Raw genomic sequence first — 15,922 nt, 5'->3', positions numbered from 1 at the left:
ATGTATATAACCTAAGATTAAGTGCACCAAAGCAAATGAACATTGCTCATGTTTAATAGGGCCTTCACTTTGTAAATACGCGTGTTGCAGGTTTGCGATATTGAAACCACCCGCCTTGTGTATTCACCTGTCCGCCATACCCACACCTCCGCGACACCAGCTCTTCGCAGTGTTCTGTGACGGGAGCTGGGTCACTGCTCTGCACCCCTGTGTCCTTGCACAGGATCTTCTCTGAGGACTGACTTCTTCTTATCAGCATGGGATCTCGGCCACAAACTTCTTAGCACACATGTGGCATGCTCAAAGCTCCTCGTTTGCTCTCATCCTGGATGTGTATTAGCCTTTCATGGTCACATTGGTTTTTTGCAAAGAGAGACCCCTCTTCATTAGCAGGTGCTGTTTTATCATTGACGACACAGTAAGATGTGGTGCCGGGCGCCCGGCCACAGGCAGGATGTGGCTGCTGGAGCAGAGCGCGCGAAGTCTTTGAGCAGCCAGCCGCATCCTCCTCCCACCAGCTCTTTTTTTAGCTGACGGCAACTCCCAGGATTCTGTGAGCCAGGGTTCACCTCCCCTTTGTGTTGCTGTCACGGCCCTCTCACCTCAGCAGGTCTCCCAACAGTCTCACTGCCAAGCATGGCAGAAATTGAGGAAATAGTAAGCACTAGGAAATTCAAAGAACCGAGCTCACTCAGCTAAAAGTTGCTGATAGAGGGAACCAGAAAAGGGTGAAAATGAACACAGTCGTTTCCCCTCTTAGGTTAACGATGCCTGGTTCTTTGTTATCTCAAAAAAAAAAAAATGATCAGATGTGCACTGGTTGCCTTGAACCCACAGCGATCTGAACAGATGGAAGTTTCAACTAATCCCAGCAGCGTTTGCACAATGTCGTGAAGGTGGCATGGTTTACAGTGGTCTTAACGTCCTTAAGTGCTGGAATCATTTAAAGTGTCATATAAAATAAATACTGTAGCATGCGTTTCTTTACTGGCCCAAAGCACCAGAACCAGAGACATTCATTTTGCTTCCAGCTCAGAGTCATGTAGACGGTGAGATCAGTGCTGCGCACCTGCAGTGCCCCTTGACACTTGCCCTTGAGGGTATTTCGGGGCTAAGAAAGGTCATAATCCTGCTGCTATGCCACAAGGGTTTAGCTGCCATGACTGAGTTTGGAGAGAGTGTAGGTGCAGACATACACTTCCACTGACTAAGTATGAGCAGAAATTGCTAGAATTTGGAGGTTGGTGTTATGCTAAAGAACACCAAAGTGTTTGAGGAAATATCTAAACTTATAACATCATAATATATTCTTATATTAAAGAATATAACTCTGTATAGTTATCATGACAATTGTATATACTTATCAAGTTACTCAATGGCAACAGTCTCATTTTTCCTAATATCTGTGATTTGAAATCCATGACTCTGGGGGGGTGCCAGATCCGGACTTGAACGCCTGCAGCTCCCCACATGGAGGTGGAGTTTGTGGGGCACATGCCCGGCGCCCTGAAAGTGCTGGTCGCACCCTTATGCCGGGTCACCGAGGGTGTCCTTGCAGCTTCCTCCAATGCACCTTCTGTCTCTGAGACACTTAGGAGTGCTGGGTTAAGGCTGGAAATACTTGCAAGGTTTTTGGGAGAAATCTACAGGACATTTGGAAATGGACTGCCTTGTATGGGCTGCACATGAGGTGATCCCACAGAAACTGGAACAAAGGAAAACGAAGCAAGGATGTGGGAAAAAAGACACTTGATGCTGTGTGCTGTCGGCAGCAGCTGGGCAGCTGTGCTGGTGAGGACGGAAGACACTAAGCCCATGCTGGGGCCAGGAGCCAGCTCAGAGACAGGCTACAGGACCAGATGGCTTTATGGCTTCAGTAAACAGGAGATCTGCATGATGCCTCCCCATTAATTTGGTCAAGAAAAGTTAGACAACAATGTGCAATTGTGCCTTGTTGGAAAACTAGCTCTTTAAATGGCCAGCTGGTAATTAGGGAGAAACTGAACTGCAGGGGGACGGAGTGGGTCAGAGTCCTGTCACTCACCACCCAGGCCACAGGGGAGGGCCAGCATGTGGGAGGCCATGCAGGCCAGTCCTCATGCAGGAAGAGGATTCTCTGCATTCGGCGCCTCCTCCTGCAGTTTCCTTGTTTGTGCAGATCTGTAGTTTCCTGAACTTTTGTCTATAAGCCTTGGGCGAATGCCATTAGGTTTCTCTTCAAGAAGAACCAACAAACCACTTACTGCTAAATTCTGACCCAGTGAACGCACATCACTCCTCCCGGCCCGTCTCATGAAGTGGGTCTCCATGGACCTTTCGAACCGAGTCCTCTGTGAGCAAGTAGATGGGAACCCTCATAAGCGTCATTAATTCCATGGCCTGAATTGACAAGTCATCGTCCCTACAGCTCTCTCCGTTCACCACCTGAATTGTGCTGAGTGATCTGTAGAGAAGTTAGCAGCTCTCCGTTCCCAGACAGTTGATGCCATTCGATGGAGCTAAGAATGCTAAGAATGCCTGATTTCCTGGATTTTCAAGAGAATGAAAATCAATTAAAAACCCCTCAACATTATGAGACTACTGTTGGTTTCTCAAAATCAGCAACTAAATGGAAATGTTATTATTACTGTAAGGAACAAACCATGCTCCTCTGTGAGCAGTGCGTATCTCACAGCGTGTTCTGAGCCCGGTCTCTAAGGCAGAGCGGCCAGCAGAGTGCAGTGAGAACCACGGGGGCTGTCACCTCTGCCTACTGCCCTGTGCAGAAGAAAAAAGGCACAGGAATTGCTTTTAGAAGGTATTTCACTTAACACAGATATCCGAGAGTTATTTCAATATGTACGCATCATTCCAATGGCTGAGATAATTTATACTCTGTGTGTTGAGTGTGGAAGTTGAGTATGTATTTTTTATTCAAGTGGAGTAAATAATAGGGATGCAAATATTAGTTTAAAAGTGAAACAAATCAATCACAACCAAACAAGAAAAAGAAAAAGTGACAGAGTTCCAATGCTTAGCTGTTCAAAGATTGAATGGATTTCCTCGAGTTCCTTATATAGAAATGTCTAAAGAATGATTCATTGTTAATCTATTGTCAAAGAAGCTTTATTCCTCACTCTCTCTGTATTTTTATCCCAAACTATTTGAGAATAGATTACAGATATCACGACCTTTTACTCCTAAAAATTTCATCACATGTACGAGAAGAACATTTTGTTATGTCACTGCAGCACAATTAACAAAATTAGGAAAATTAGCAATGACAAAATACTGTTGTATAATATATAGTCCATGATCCCGTTTAGCCAATTACCTTATTAGGTCTTTTGTGATAGGCTTTTTTGCTCTGATTCAAGATCCAGTCTGTTTTTATGAATTGTTGTTAGTTGCTAGGACCATTTAATCTCATTATCTTAAACAGTTTCTCACATTTTTCTTGGTATTTTTTTTAACACTGAACATTTTGTAGGGTGGTGGCCAAGTATTTTGTAGACTCTCCCACAATTAAAACTGGAATTATTTTGTCCTTGGGTGTCCATAGAATTCTCTGGTGAAGCCCTACCTCTGGATTTGGAGGTGTCTATGTGAAGTAATTTTCAGTGTCTGATTCAGTATCTTTAACTGTTATGAGATGATGAAAAAAATTATTTTTCATTTAGTTGTTTTACTTAACTTTTCTAGCACCCCACCAATTTTATTTTGATTGTATTTATTACTTAAAGGTGTTGATAATCTTTCAGTGTTTATAAAATATTTAGTTATGCTCTTTTTAAATTTGCAATTTGCCATAATGATTCTTTGTCCTTTTTTCTTCCTAAAGAGAATGGTCACTATTTTCCCATAATTTTAGTCTATTCAGAAACTCAACCTTAAAATTTGCCAGTTTTTGTTACTTTTCACTTGTTTACTACTTAATTTCTCATATTCATATTTTCCCTTCTTGTTTAGATTTCTTTGAATGTTCTTACTGAAAATTTCTTTACATCATTAATATTTTGCCATTCTCCTTTTCAATACCTGTAATAAAAGTATAGCTTCTCTTCAAGCTATTATTTGTTTGCAACTGATGGGTCTTGATATAAAGTCCTATTAGTGTTTGTTCAAAATATTTTCTAGGGCCTCCCCTGGTGGTGCAGCGGGTGAGCGCTAGGGAGCAGAACAGGCTGATCTGCTGAAATACACTGCTGAGGGGAGCAGTGGGAAGACAGGAGAGGTCTGCTGCGCCATCTGGGCCATCTGGGTCACCTCCCTGGCTTGCCTGGGGATCTAACTCTGTGCTCCAGTGGCTCCTGACAGCTTCATGGGGCTGAGACTTAACCCCTGCGCTACCAGGGAGGCACTATGTTCTTACTTTATTTTTCTTGCTTTATTTTTTTTATTAGTTGTTTTTAATTTTCTTACATCATTGTTCATTTTTTAACAATATGTTTCCCCCCACCCCCACAGGTATAGTCCCCATAGAGTTTCCTTCCCCAGTGCACCATCACCTCAGTCCCCTGTGCTCCTCCCTCCCTCCCTCTGATCCCTCTCCCTCCTCCTCTCCTGCAGTATATCTGTCATATACTGTGACTGTTTTTGCTTTGTTGTGTTTGTACAGTTATTATTTTTTTACACTGATGTCTTATTGGGTTCCCCTCTATTCCTGCTATAAGTGAAACCATCCGATATTTTTCTTTTTACTTCTGGCTTATTTCACTGAGCATAATTCCTTCTAGCTTCATCCACGTTGCTGCGAATGCCATGAGTTTATCTTTTTTTTAATAAATTATTGTATTTTATATAATTCTTACATCATTTTTCATTTTTGCATAATGTATGCATTTTCTTTTTGCTATATTCCCCATACAATTCCCACCCCTTTATCTGACCCTAATCCCTCTTCTCCCCTCCCTCGCCCCCCACTGTAGTGTAGGTTCTTATTATTTATTTATTTATTTATACAAGCACTGGGTACAGTTGGAAGCGCGGGAAGGTGAGAGAATTCACCAGAGCCAGAGCTGGGTACAGGACAGGCAGACCGACAAAATACACTGCTGAAGAGAGCAGCGGGCGCGGCAGGAGAGGTCTGCGCGCCATGTGGGACCCTCGCCTGCGGCCTGGGGGCACCGAACCGTGCTGCAGAGGCCGCGGGGAGCCTTGCAGCCTAGCGCTCAACCGCTGCGCCACCAGGGGAGGCCCTAGGTTCTTATTTTTAAAGAGCAGTTTTTGGTTCACAGCAAAACTGACAAAAAGCACAGAGTTCCCAGTGTGCCACATACCCTCCATACACACAGCTTCCCCATTTGTCAAAATCCTGCACCAGAGTAGTATTTTGGTTATAACTGATGAACCTGCACTGATACATCATTATTAATTCAAGTCCAGAGTTTATATTAAAGTTTACTAAATGCTTTATATTTGATAGATTTTGGCAAATGTGAATGGCACGCATCCTCAAGTGTAGTATCATACAGGATAGTTTCCTTACTTAGAAATCATTTCGTCTATTAATCCTCCCCCACTTACCCCATCTCACCACTGAGGGTTTTTTGTCTTCATAGTTTTTCCTTTTCCAAAATGTCATATGGTCGGAGCACACCAAACTGCTGGATTTTTGTTGGAATTGCATTGATTCTATAGAGAAAGTTGACATAAGAAAAATGACATCTTGATATTATTGAGTGTTCCTATCCATGAATGTGGGAACCTCTCCACTTATTTAGTTTTTCTTTGATTTTTTTTAAATCAAAGTTTTGTGGTTTCGTTATTCGGGTCTTGTACACATTTTGTTGGATATATACCTAATATTTTATTTTTGGGTGGTGTTAATGTAAAAGGTAATTTGGTTTTAATTTCTAGTTGTTTGTTGGTGACATATAGGAAAACAACTGACTTTTGAATATTAACCTTGAATCTGCAAACTTTGTGTAATCATTTACTAGTTCCAGAAATTTTTTTGACAGTTTCTTTTTTTTTTTCCCAGATTTACCACACAGGTGATCATGTGATCTGTGATTTATACTTAAAGGACCGTGTTATTTCTTACAAATCGATAGTGTTTTTTTTTTTTTTTTTAAGTTTTCTTATTTCATTAGCTGGAACTTCCAGTGTGATGTGGAGACAGAGTGGTGAGAAGGGACATTCTTGTCTTTTTTCTGATCTGAGCAAAATAGGCTTCTCGTTCCTCACCGTTACATATGATGTTAACGGTAGTTTCTTATGAAGATCTTCCTTATCAAGGAATTTCTCAAGGAAGAACTTCTCTATTCCTTGTTTGCTAAGAATGGTTATCATGAGTGGTTGGTTGTTGGGTTTTGTCAGCTGCTTTTTTCTGCACCTATTGATAAATCTTTTGATTCCTACTTTAGTCTGCTGGTAGAGGATGTATTACATCCATTGATTTTTTTTTTTGAATGTGGACCGGTCTTGCATAACTGCTTATTGGAAATATTCTAAATGCATGCAATTATTTTCTAATTACTGCCTCCAAATAAATATTAGTAAACATTATATGTTTTTGGTTAATAAAAACATGTGATGTAGAATCACAGTCCTTTCAGTATAATCCTAAAATCCAAAATTTGGATAGTGAAACGAAGCAAAACCCTAAGTTCCTTAATGTTTAGCAGTAAACATCCTTCACACTGAAATGAGGATATTTATAGTCTTCACTTATCCCGTTTCATGTGAATATTCATCTGTTTCTCCGCAGATGTATTGATGTGTTTGGTTATGGCTGCTTCCTCAGGCCCCCTGGGAGGATCTTCTTATAAACATGCTGTGCCCTGTATTAGCCTTCCAAAATTAAAAAACTTTCAATTGCAAAAGACATATTGCCCTAAGAATTTAAGATAAGGGATTAAGGATCTGTATTGAGATCTTTGTTAGTTTTCTGACTTGTTAAGTATTTGATATTGGAACAAGGTGTTTGCATGCTAATGGTGTTTACAGTTTCAGTGTGGATTTAATCTTTCAATCCACAAGCTTTAGGTACTTGTCATTTTTACAAAGTCATTCTAAGAACTATGAAGTGTTCTCCCTCTGAATAGAGACGTGTATTTCTGGTGTGTAAGTTGGGAAAGCGGCGCCCGCCACGACCCGCCCCGCGCGCATCCTGCGGCTCTCTGCCGGGAGCGCGGGCCTGTGTTTGTCTGGCATGTGACCTGCACTGTACTCCGTGCTCTCATTTCTCCGTTCTGACTCCCTGTTGGAGATCATGGCTTTTCCTTTCTTTTTTTTCAATTTTATTTTCTCTTGATTTTGTCCTTTTTCTAGTTTCCTCACCTCAGTTCCAGAAACCAAGTCAAAGCATGGAATAATAAAATCAATAGAGAAAACATCATGCATGGGTGAGAACCCAGTTTGAAAGGGGCTAACGTCCTACAGAAAGGAACTGTCTGGGGCACGCGTGTGTGCGTGTGCTTTGACAAGGTCATGACGTGTAATTCTGTCATGACCCATATCTGTGAATAGTCTTATTATCATCCTTAAGTTATTAGACTTTCCGTGTGTTGGCTATTTTCTGTCAGGACAATCATTGGTAAAGTAATCGACACTGGAAGCAGTTCCAAAAACATACCGTTAAAATGCTCTGTGAGATCGGGTTGCCCGTGACATCAAGAGATGCAGAAATAACTTTTTTGCAAGGGCAAAATAGTCACACATGAGTCTGTGGCCTCACAGTTATGCAGATGGCCAAAGAAGATGCTGCGCAGGCAGGGTGGTTGGGACGGGGATTGGGAAGTTTTATAGGCATGCACAAGGGCCACAGCAGGGTCCTGGTACAGTGTTGCTATTGACACGAAGGTCTGCAGCGCTGAGAGGCTGCATCTCTAACGGGCTCCCAGGTGATGTCAGTGCGACCGAATCCAGAAGGTGTGTGAAGCAGCAGGACTCGGAGGTCCAGTGGGGTAGCACTTAGCTGCTGTGCATCAGCAGCCCCAGTGAGCAACCAAGGCGTCGGCCGGCTCCTCACGGCTCTGCGCAACCACTAAGGGGCATGGAGGGGCTACCGGATGTGGCTGTGCACCTTGGGAGAAATGTGGAGGCCCTTGGCACCCTGGCTGGCCTCAGGTGATCTGTCATCCACTGTAGGCCCAGTAGAGGTGGCTCATGTCCGGCCAGGGCCAGTCTCAAGAGAGAGATCACATTGTTGTGGCAACACTTACATGCTCAGGTTTTGAAAGCTGCATTGAAGCACTCGTGGGGATGAAAGAGGTGTTCCTTGGGGACTCATGCTTACGTTGTTATGCCTCACCTGGTGTTCACCATTGAAATATATTTCTTTTCCAATTGAATGTTTGTTGATATAAACTGAGCTTAATGAAATAGCAACCTTGCAGCTTCAACTTCTAATTCATATTTGTTTGAAATATTCTTGACCGTACCTATGTTTCTAAACCTTCTTGGCATTCTGCTTTATAAATTCTGATCAGTGGTAAATAGCTGGATTTTCTTCACTTGACATAAATTAAAAGTCCTTGTACTTTGAGAGGAAAAGGCAAACTGTTCCATTTAATGACGGCAACTGATGTAAATGGCTTCCCTTCAGCCATCCTATTTTGTGTAAACGGTACGATTTTACTGTCTGCATCTCTCCTTCTCCCCTTTTTCAAAATCTTTTATTAAATTTCACTGGATTTTTAGTAAAAAGGTGAGATTGGAGAGAGATAATGGCAAAAAGTGGCATGAATACTGGGATGTCATTGTTTCATCTATATCCTTATGGCTACAGCCAATAGCAGGTTACGGGCATTTGTCAGGCGGGGCCATGTCTGATAACACCACCTATTTCTGTGTGTTGGAATTGGGGGTGATTTTTTTTACTTTTTACTTTTTAAAATTCATTTCTCTACCAACTACTTAAGCTTTACAGTCAGCAGAAGATAGCAGCCACGTTGTCTCTTCTCCGTGAGGGCTGTTCTGCTCTGACCCGGTGGGCCTGCTCCTGCTCCCAGCCGGCGCTGCATCCTGCCTCTTGCGTCCCCCGCCCGGACAGAGCACTTGCTCCCTAGCTCCGTCCTTTTCTTGGCGTTTCCTCTGCGGTGTGTGTTGTTGCTGTACTGGACCCGTGGGCTTGTTCAGGGACCCTTCATCTTTAAGCAGTCTGGTATCTTCAAGCCCGGGTATCTGTGTGTTTGGGTCTGCTCCAGCATGTGCTCAAGGGCCACGGCGGCTCCGCGGCTTGTGTTCCAGGTGTAATATTGTGGGCTGGGCCTTAGCGCCCAAAGAGGGCTGAATGATATTCTGTTAAGATGCTCAAAAGCGTGGATTTAGAGAATACTGAATTTAATAGTTTTAAACATAAAATGTACTATGTTTATAGATAACATCTATGTGGATGGTAATGACGCTTGACAAGTTTTTGGCTCACCATTTGTAATCATGATTTTCAGTCCTAAGCAGAATTTACCCCCCACCCCAAACTATGTCAGAGAATTTGCCTGATGAGCAAACAGCCATATTCTGCTTCTTCAAGGTAAGTGGGGTTCACAGCAGCCCCAGGGCCGCCAAGCCCCGTCTGCTGCCAGAGGCCGTCCGGCAGCTGACAACATCGCTCACGCGCAGCCCGCCGCCACCAAGGCCTTAATCGAGCTCCCTGCTCTTGCCGGAAAAAGTGGAAGTTGCACAAATAGATTAATTCTTCCGTGGCTCATTTTTGAAGTCTCAAATGAATGAATATGCCTGATTAGTGGAGTTAAATATACAGCTGAATCCCAGCTTCAAGGGAGTCTGGGGGTTGAGTTTTGACTCCATATGAGAGGAATTTCATCTCCTTATGTTTTCCTGTTCTGTCCTAGGTGACTTCTTAAATTCTAATTTAAAATACACGTGACTGCATTATTTTTTTCTCTCCAAGTTTTCCCAAGACTGACTTCCAGCTCTTCCATTCATTAAAGAAAATAATCTTCCAGCTATTTATACCAAATATATTGCTTCCTCATTATCTCTGTGTGTTCTAAATATACTTATTGTTTCATAACTTTATTTCTGTTGGTGTGAGTTCTTCTGTTTATGGCGTTCTCTGAGAGCCGCTCAGGGGTGACCCTGCGCCTGCGAGCGTCGCTGCAGCTGCTGTGCTGGGAACCGCTGCCCGCCTGGCGCTGCCCGGCGCCTGCCCACCTGCCACCGCCGCTCCCGTCTCGGGATGCCCGCGCCGGGGCTGCTGCCCGTCAGTGCCGGCCGTTTGTTCAGAAAACGTCAGATACCCTTAGAAAGCAGTTTCTTTGCATGGAGAATGGGGTTCTAAGAGATCCTGTTCCCTGCTTGAGCGAACCCGGTGGTCAGTGGCCTTGGGAGCGAACCGAGCTGGATGTCAACACCTGCTCGAGGCCACTGACCTGCCTCTCTCGGCGCTCTTTCTGCCCGCTGCGTCCTTCACTCTTCTCTCCCTTTTTATAATAAACCTGCCCTCTTGAATTAAAAAAAAAAACAAAAAAAAAACACAACTTTTTTTTTTTTTTTTAAAGAAATGACTTAGAGTTTGGTAATTGAATGTAGTGGCATTTTTTGGACACTAACATCTTCTACCAAAACTGAAGTTATTTTTCAGGTACACCACATTGTGTTTAGAAATAATAATGATTTAAATTGAGATGGAAAGTAAATTGAATCAGATCAAAATAAAACTAAACTAATAAATACACTTCTGAACTCAGCATCATGAAAGCTAAATGGCAGCTATTTATACCAAAGAGCGCCACAAAGCAATTTAATGAATTTTTTAAATTTATGCATACAAGAACTGGGGTGTAGGCCAGAGTGCAGGCGGGTGAGAGGACTCACCAGAGACAGAGTGGGGAGCAGAACAGGCAGGCACTGAAAAAGGCACTGAAACACACTGCTGAGGGGAGCATCGGGAAGACAGGAGAGGTCTGCCGCACCATGTGAGTTGCTCCCTGCCTGGGGATCGAACTCAGGCCGTAGCGGTGATAGCACTGAAACTTAACACCTAGGCCACCAGGGAGGCCCAAAGAAATTTAATTTTTGCCTCACATTACACTGTGTCCGGAAGGTGGAATTATGATGGTAGGGAAAGATGGGGCTATATAAAGCATGCGGCAATGTTTTCGTTTCTCTCCTTCCCTCATTGGCCCTAGTTCACAGGCAAAAAGCGTAACGAGAAAGGCTTGAGCCTACTACAAACCCATCACTGCTCACAGGGGGTGACACGAGAATTGTTTTCCTGAAGAGCTAATAACTGATACCTAGAGTTTCAGCAAAGACGGAATAAAATCGATTTGTAAATGATAACTTGAAAAATGAAAACCTGATTTTATATAAACGCATAAAACAGTTAAAATATATCTACTACTTTGAAAGTCTGTGATGATGTTTGGGGTCGGTTCATCGTGTTTAAGGGAGAAGCAGAGGGCATCAGGCTTTGCTCAGCTGTAGTCACCTCGCGATCCTTCTGTGACACAGGAGATACCCTCAAGCTCATTCTTCTTTCTGGCGGTTTATCCCCCTGGAGCTGACTCACCTAGTGTAGCTGACAACTCCAAGAACTATAACCCCTTTTTGTAAGCCTAACTGCTTTATAAATTTGGCTTTTCTAACACTACCTTTGGAAAACAACATTTAGTCGTATACCCACCATCAAGAAAGTACCTTGGAAACCCACACAGAAGCAAGGCTCCCAGCAGTTGGTCAGTGCTGAGCCTACAGGGCCATCGTTTCGCTGGAGAGCGTGAGGTGGCGCGCACCTGTTCTACATCGGGGCCTGCCAGAATCACCTCCTGCTACCCAGCAAGCAATTTGGGCCTTAATTATGTTTGTTTAACCTGCACATTGTGCCCTGAGGGGGGTGGAGGGGTGCAGCGAGAGGGGTTTTGGTGCTGTCAATTACCACTCACGGGATTTTACTTTGAACTGTTGAGAAAAAATAATGTACCACATTCTGTAATAAGATAAAGGCTTTCTGATAATTCAAACATTGCTAATTACAAATGCATTTCCTGTAAGCACAATTCCTTGCCGTTTGCCATTTCTCCTTAGAACTTGCTCCTGAGGTCGACCACCTTTCCCGCGTCATGCTTCTTTCCATTTGGCCGGGTGGCTGTATTCCCAAGGGTCGGCAGCCACTCAGCCTGCTGAGCGGCCCCGCATCGTGCCTCATGAGAACAGCGACACCGGCTAACACGCAAGCCAACCGTGGCTTTTAACACTGCCTTTTGTGTAAAAAGTGTCAAAATGACTTTTCATTGTAAGACTAGAATGTTAACATGTAAAAATAAAATTCTCCTTGGAAGGATATATATTCAGCTTGCTCCCTCCTTCCCAACTGAATGGTGATTTACATTTATGCGGAATCACTTACCCTTCCCTTTTTGGTTCAGGGTTATTTTATACTTATTCACCTGCTATTTTCAGTTTAAGGCATGAAAAAGATGACAAATCTTTGAAGTGGAATCAGGGATGTTATCTGCGCAGGGATGGCATCTGCAGCTCCTCAGGCAGATGCCTGGCGGTCAGTCCCCATTTGCCTCCACGGTGGGTCTGGCTGTGGGGAAGGAAGACATCTCATTGGCCTTACGGTACTTGAGTCTTTCCTCCTGAATACTTTACATCCTGCACAAAACATGTAGTGAGGACTCTCCTCTTCTTCCCTTCCTTCTTTTTTCCCTCCCTGCATCCCTCCCTGCCTCCTCAACTAGAAGAAATGTCTCTTCTAGCGTTGCTTTGTATCTCTTCTATTTTGTAATTGACCATGTTCTCACACCATATTCTCATGGACCATATTCTCCTGTGCTTTTAAAATTTTCACACGTGAGCTGTCTGTCTGTTATTTATACGTTTTTCATTTAATTTTCAGGTTTAAGCTTAAGGATCTATTTAAATCTAGGTTATTTATATTACAGTATCACACAATAGATTTTATCCTCTGTGTGTGTGTGTACTGCACATTTAAGCTCCTTCCATCTCTTCTTTCTTACAAGTAATGTTCTGGAAGCACCTTCCTCCTTGTAGGTTTTCTTGGCGCATGTGGAGAATGTATATCCCGAAGTGTAAGAGCATATGCATCTTCACCCTCACTTCAGCATGCTGGTAGACGGAGATGTCTTCCTGTTAACCTAGGTTCCCACGCTTGGCTGCCGCCCTAACCAAAAGGAGGATCATGAGGGTGGGTGGCGCCTGGCCCATCTCCTTGGATGGAGCGTAGCTCGAGCCCTGCCCCCACTAACCTTCCCGTGGCACATTCGCTCCTAAGGTGCCCACAGACCTGGGCATTGCTACCTTCCTGCATGCTCACTTCGCTTTGCAAGGGTTTATGTGTTTTAACTGGAAAATAATCTACTAGATTGAAAATACTAGCAGGTTCTGAGAAGATGGAACAGAGTCTCTCATTCACTTTCAAATTAGAGACTAATGAATAGCAGGGTGCTGTCTAAATAATGCATTTTGATAAAAGTCATGAGAGCAGGTTCTACAAATACACTAAAACTCACCTTGGATTTCTGTTACTATTTTTAAAATCTTTGGTGGTTAATGTTTGGGGGCGTGTAATAAACTTGATCATAGCTAGTCACTCACCTACGTGAATCTAAATGTTAATTGTCAACAAAATTGTCTCAGAATGAAAAGAGTACTTGAGTTTTATGCAAAAGCAAAGAAAAAGTCCCACGAAAGTGACTTGTTGGATTTATAACAACAGTTGGATGAGCTTGATTACAGAGCATTGATCTTGGATTAAGAAGTTGAGCTATATAATCAGGAGTGTTAGGGAGGCGGGGAAGAGTAAGAAGTAATCATTATTATTGTAAGATATTTAAATGGATGGATGAGTAAATAGTACATGACATCTGTGGGAGACAACGCTTTGCTGGGTCTCCCTCCATAGCCTTCTTGCCCAAAGCTCAGCAGCTGCGCATGAGGGTGTTGAAGAGTTACTGGTGAGCGAGCGAGTGAGTGAACAAACTAGTGATGCTTGAAGCATGGCCAGAGGTGCACAGGTTTGTTTGCTTTCCTATTAGGAATAAAATGATTCCTTTGATAATAATCATGAGATATTAAATTAGAAAATAATCCTACTACCATATTTTACTCTAATGTTAAGGGGTTTTATTTCTTAGATATTTTTGTTGATTCCACATTAGAGAGGACATCTGTTCTGGGTTATGTGAAGCCCCATTCTTTCCCATGGTATTTATTCATTCTGTTTAAAACTCTAGCAAAGTCCATCTTTGATATACATAGCATCCTTTTAAAAAAATGTCCTGGGGACCTAATAATTCTCTTTAAAGCTTTTTAGAGGGGCCGCCCTGGTGGCTCAGGGGTTAAAGTCTCAGCACTATCAAGCTATCCCCAGCCACTGTCCCCTGAGTTCAATCCCCGGCCGGGGACCCACATGGCGCGGCAGACCTCTCCTGTCTCCTGCTGCTCCCCTCAGCAGTGTGTTTTAGTGGATCCGCCTGTTGTGCTCCCCGCTCTGTCTCTGGGGAGTCCTCTCACCCTTCCCTACTTCTTGCCCACACCCCAGTTCTTCGCACAAAAATAAATAAATAAAATCTTTAAATATATATATAAATCTTTTTAGAGCTGAGCTAAGAGTCTCACCCAGCCCCTTGGGTTGTGCTCCTACCACGGACTGGTGCATGACGGATGTTTGCGTAGCTGTGACCAAACAGACTGGTCACGTCAGGGTTTGTTTGACTCACATGTAAGGGAAAACATAACATGCAGGCAAAATGCCAGACTATGTGTCCGTCAGGAAATGAGTATGGTGAGCTGTGGCCGACATAACTGTAGTGACTGAGATACGTTTACCTGAGAGTGTTTGCAGGTAGTAAGAAGTGTGGCTTTATGCGATCTATGTTTTTGAATGCGGATTTGTGATTTAACCTATTTTTCCTTCTGTGGTTGCGGTAAAAATATTTACAAGGCAGCTGTTGCAGAGACAACAAGGCGTAGGGGACTTGGGGCGTTCTTGGGTGCGCAGACGGAGGCAGAGCCCCGGGAACGCGGTCGCGGAGGCGCCCGGGCAGGTGGCCTCCTGGTGTTTTGACGGAGATGGCGCCGGTCCCGGCCCCCGGGCGAGGGAGGGCTCGTTTCAGACCCTCGGCGTGTGCGACCACCCGCCCGGCACTCCGGCCGGACCCGTGCGCGGCCCCGTTCATCCGCCGCCCTCCCCGCGCCGCGGCTGTGCGTCCAGGGCCGGGTTTGCAGGGTTGTGGTGGGCGGTGGCCGGTGCCGGCGCCCTCTGCCCGCCTGGACGGGGCGGCCTTCTCCTCTCCCTTCCCCGCCCCGCGGAGCCCGCCAGCCCGGCCGCGGGGTTGGGGCGTGCTCACGGGCGCGCGTGTCCGCCCGGCGGGATTGCCCGCGGGGAGACGCCGGTCTCTGACCGCGCCGCCGGCCCGAGGCCCCGCGCCGGCTGCGGGGAGCGCGCGGCGGGCACTGGGCGGGGCGCCCGGGCCAGTGGCGGGTATCGGGCTAGGGGCTGGGGCGCCGGGGCGCGGCCATCCGCTTCAATGCCTCGAGGACCCCGCACGCTGCTTGCGCGGGGCGGGCGGGTCGACGCCGCCAGCGGTGTACGAGGGCCCCGACCCCGCTTCCCGCCCGCCGCGGCCGTTGTTCTTGGCCCGCGGGGGCCGCGCGCACGGGCGGGAGGGGCGGCGGCTGCGGGGTGGCCTGCGCGCCCCTGTCCCCGAGCGTGCGTGGTGCTGGGCAGGCCTCAGGGGCCGGCCGGTCTCCCGCGGGGTGCCTTTCCCACGTGGGCTGTGCGCTGCGGGCCGGGCGGGAGGGGGCCCCGGGCCTGCTCGTGTCGTGGCCCCCGCCGCCGAGCGCGCGCGCAGCCCCGCCTGCCCCGCGCACCTCCGGACCCCAGGGGACAAGGCGACGCCGCGGGCGCGGGCGGGGAGCCGTGTGCGCGCCTCTGGGTCTCCGCGCTCCCTGCCGCAGCGGCGGCGGGCGGAGGGGGCGAAGGTGGACGCCGCGCGGGCCAGCT

General features: G+C 45.7%; 1 long non-coding RNA gene across 2 annotated transcripts; it reads right to left on the bottom strand.

The window, feature by feature from the left end:
- Window positions 1–852: 852 nt before the first annotated feature.
- Window positions 853–14,588, bottom strand: LOC119243684 (uncharacterized). 2 transcript variants are annotated; one of them, XR_005124805.2, is made up of 5 exons: window positions 14,536–14,588; window positions 12,915–13,078; window positions 12,339–12,481; window positions 5,506–5,613; window positions 853–2,525 (listed from the first exon to the last, which is right to left on the bottom strand). It is a non-coding gene; the product is annotated as an uncharacterized LOC119243684 (long non-coding RNA). The 2 variants fall into 2 exon arrangements; XR_005124804.2 differs by lacking the exon at window positions 12,915–13,078.
- Between the last annotated feature and the right edge of the window lie 1,334 nt (window positions 14,589–15,922).

Source organism: Talpa occidentalis, unplaced genomic scaffold (genome assembly GCF_014898055.3).
Source record: "Talpa occidentalis isolate TD23 unplaced genomic scaffold, MPIMG_talOcc4v2.1 talOcc4.13, whole genome shotgun sequence".
In the NCBI taxonomy this organism is placed as follows: Eukaryota; Metazoa; Chordata; class Mammalia; order Eulipotyphla; family Talpidae; genus Talpa; species Talpa occidentalis.
The sequence above is the reverse complement of the archived record's forward strand: the minus strand, read 5'-3'. Positions and strand labels throughout refer to the sequence as shown.